The following is a 4,187-nucleotide window of genomic DNA, read 5'->3' as shown; positions in this document are numbered from 1 at the left end:
TAAAAGAATATTTTTACAAAAACGCTATTTGTTTTAGTTAGCAAACCTTCATTAACTCTCAAAAATATTTGAGGTATCCGCCAGAGATGCATCCTGAGTATCCAACGTCAAATCACGATACAAATCCCACTGCCGCCAGCGAGATTTGAACGCCGACCTTTCGCACGACAACCTTGTGCTCTAACCACTCATCTATCCCGACACTCAGGATACTCTAGCCTGATATAACTTCAAGCGAAGACTCATCGACGCCAGTTACCTATAGACGTACTAATCAGAAGGCGGAGGCAGTAAATAGGTCGCAGTCCACTACCCCAAGATGGTCGTCCGAAAACACATGTGCAGAATAGTAGAGAAAGAGTCTAAGGTTCCCGGGAGGTCCTGCAATGAGCTGGAGCACATTTCGATGAACGTCAACGATGGCGCGTAGATGTGACGCACTATCCCCCTTTCAGAAGTTACTGAAATTCACATATCCTAGGTATCAATAGAAATGACACTTCTATGTTTTTTGAATACATTTGACTTTCAACGTCAAATCCTCAGATGAAAGTCTTTGTCAGGATATCTTGAGTGATTGTTCTTCGTGAATTTGCCTCCCTGGTAAACATGTTGCCTACAGTCAAGCACCCAGTATCCGTTAATAACCCGTCTACCTCCCTTCCCGATCCTTTCTAGTAAACAAGACATGGTAGCATTGCTCTTTAACCAGGACTTAAACTTCAAAGTTACTTTAGATAGTCTTATGTTTTCGCTTTGCATTAGTTTTTCATAGTTCAACCTATCTTGTGCTCTTTTTTAGAGCTTCTTAGTCCTCTTTGTAACGTTGAGATTTGCCTTTGCCTTTTTCTTCTGCATTGCTAAAATTGGGTTTCACCATGGTGACCCAAGCTTCTTTAGCATAGTGAAAGGGCAGTTTCCTTCAACAGTTTTTCTCATCCTAATAGTGATCATCTAAGCTGTGTTTCAATTTTGGCAGTATATTCGTTGCACCAACCTGAGATAGCGATTTCGGCACTCAGTACTAATTTATACATCACCCAATCAGTCTACTGCAGATTTTAAAATCGAATCGCGCGGTTTCATTGCCTTTGCGAAATCAATATGCTTGTGATTCAAAGGTGTAATCTTATTTGATACCTGCCACACTTGGATGAAGGCTACTGTATCAGTGGATGCTACCATGACATGGATGATCAACCAGCCGCATTGAGGAGAATGGGTTTATTGGTGAAGTTGATGATTTGCTTTTCTGTTCTTATTAGATGAACTAATAGACTGAACTTTTCGATATTGTAGTTTGGCCCAACCCCAGCTAGTTTAATGACGTCACTGGTTAGTCAGATTCTTTAAATCTGGAATTGTGGATCAAGTAATCTCCCCGACTCTCTCAAACAGAATGTAATCCATTGTAAACACTTACGTAGCCGCCCCATGGTCCACTGGGTAATCAGCCTAGCTTTCCGATTCCTTCCAACAACCTTTCCCATTCTTCCCTTCTACTTTCTTCTTTTATGAACACTTGCTCTGCATTGAAATCCAATACCAGCAAAAAATCCTTGGACCGCACTCTCAATCTGTTCCATTCTAGCCTCCCCAAATGCCTCCTCTCTGTATTTCCTTGCACATCCCCGTATGTCAATACTGACGCCCACCACCCCGCACATGAATTTGAAGCGAAGCTTCCCCGTTCAAACTCCAAAACAACACCTTTTACATCCTTTCCGACCTCTTCTCCTGTTATGTCCCTGCTGACTCCACTGCCAATGCCCACAACAGTCCTACGAACTTCTTTCTTCTTACTTCTCTTCCGTGTTTTCTCCCTCGACCGCTCCACTTTCTACGCCTCTTCTAACTGCAGACTGTTCCCAATCTCTACCCATTTCTCTTCTTACGCCTTGATTGAGTTCCTCATTGGTAATCTTGACACCAATGTCGGACCTGGCCCCGATGGGCTTCCTAACCTTCTCCTTCGTAACTGTAAAAAATACATCCCCCCCCCCTGTGTATAATCTGCAAGAAGAGTCTAGAAGAATGCTACTTTCCATATCTCTGGAAAAAGGCTCTTACCATCCCTATCCTCAAGAGCGGAGACCCTTCTCTTGCAGTGAACTACCACCCCATCTCTCTCCTCACCTCTTGCTCCAAAATTCTCGAGAGAAACGTCAACGGCTGGCTAATCACGCACTTCGGTCACCTCATCGTCAAAGAGTAGCATAGTTTCGTGAAACATAGATCTACGGCTTGAAACCTTCTGGTCTAATTTATGACAAAAGGCACATGCGTACCGTTGACCATAATATTCTGCTCTTCAAACTCTCTCAACTCAACTTCCCACTGGCAATCATCTCTTGGCTTTCTTATACCGTTCCTGCAGAGTTTCTTTTCTTTGTTACTCATCTCGTTCCTTCTCTTCTTCTTCTGATCTTCTCTATACTTGGCTCCCTACTTTTTATCAATGACCTGGCCTCTACCTTCATCTCTCCATGTTGGTTTTACGCAGATGACCTTAAATTATTTGCCTTTTTCTCGTCTCCGCTGGACTGTGCTCTCTTCGAGTCTAACCTTGGTACTCTGGTCCGTTGGTATTCGGTTATATTATTTGCCTTAATTTCGTCTCCGCTAGACTCTACATCAAGAGTATCAACTCGAGTCCGTTGGTTAACAAGCTGGCACTGAATTTCAGCAAGTGCAACTGGATGTGCTTTTCACTTAAACCCTCCCCAACATCCATTTCCTATTTGGGCAATCCCTTTCACTACTGACCACCTTCCAAGACCTGACTGTAATATTCGATGACAAACTTCGTTTCGGTTTCCACTTCGTTGACATCATCAATAGAGCTTCCAAAATGTCTAGTTTCATCTTACATTCCTCCTCCGACTTTATCTCAATTCAAGCTTCCTCAATACTCTTCAACTTGCTTGTCACAAAGGTCCTTGAATGTTGCTGTGCAGTACGGTCCCCCTTCCGCATCCGTAAATGTCGCGCTCTTGAAGTTGTGCAACATAAATTCACCCGGACCTCCTTTTTCAAAAAGAACCTACCACGGGTTGATTATCCGCCATGGCTCCGCACTCTCAATCTCCCTTCCTTGCAGCAACGCATCTTCCTCGATATGTGTACCCTTTCCAAACTCAGTAATTGCCTGATGGGCTGCTCTGCCAACTCTGATATTATTTTCCGCGCCGCCTCTCATAATACCGTAAGTAAACAAATATTTTACCATTTTCCTCATAGGGTCCAAAAGTGATGTAACTCGTACATTGATGGTTCACTGGGAAGTTTTCTAACTGTAGGCAACAACACTAGCCTCTGGCATTCCAGTGCAAATGAAAGATCCCATACAACAACAAAACTTCAACTTCAAAAATATGTCCAGCCTGAACTTAGCAACTTTGTTTGACATGCCCATATTTTTACACTATATAAGAGCCCTAAGGGTCATCACCGCAATTGTTCTCTTTAGGAAAGTCTCCCAAGAGCAGATCAGAACTTTAGTCTTGCCAATAAAGCTTCTGTAGGCATTTCCCTCAATGCAGGGTTACTTAAGGCAGTCCTTTTTGCTTCGCTGTATAGCAGCCTTATGAATTCTGCGAGCTCACTAATACATTCCTTGATATGATGGTTGCTTGGTATGGTATCGAACCAACCATCGGTACATTATTGCCAAGGTATCTGTGAAATACGCTTATTACACGTCTTACATTCAGGACACTTGCCGCTGCCGGCTATCCAGACCTTCCCTTCTATCGCACAACATGCATTTAGGGTCTCTACTACACTCCCTAGTAAAGTGACAACTTTGCTGTACCTTTCATATCAGTCAGATCGATCACAAGATGGAGAGTTTAGGCTTTCCAGTTGACAGACAACCCACCCAGGCTGCCTCGCCATAGCCATATGGCGTGCCATCGCAGTCCTCTGTAAGATTGGTAGTAGGCACCTTTTGTGAATTATGCAGTCCAAACTGCCTCACTGGAAAGTATACATTTCCGCATTGAATGTGACCTCATCTAGATTCTTTCCCAAAATAGAAATTTCATACGTTTTCATATGTATGCACCACAGTATTCTTCCAAATTAAGTATTTACTAATCTACCGAAACCCCCAGTCTTAACCTCATGAAAAATTTTCAGCGCATACACGGAGTCTCCTTTTGGTGCCGGATCCTACTGATTTTCCA

The sequence above is a fragment of the Hermetia illucens genome, chromosome 5, assembly GCF_905115235.1.
Source record: "Hermetia illucens chromosome 5, iHerIll2.2.curated.20191125, whole genome shotgun sequence".
Lineage (NCBI taxonomy): Eukaryota > Metazoa > Arthropoda > Insecta > Diptera > Stratiomyidae > Hermetia > Hermetia illucens.
The sequence above is the reverse complement of the archived record's forward strand: the minus strand, read 5'-3'. Positions refer to the sequence as shown.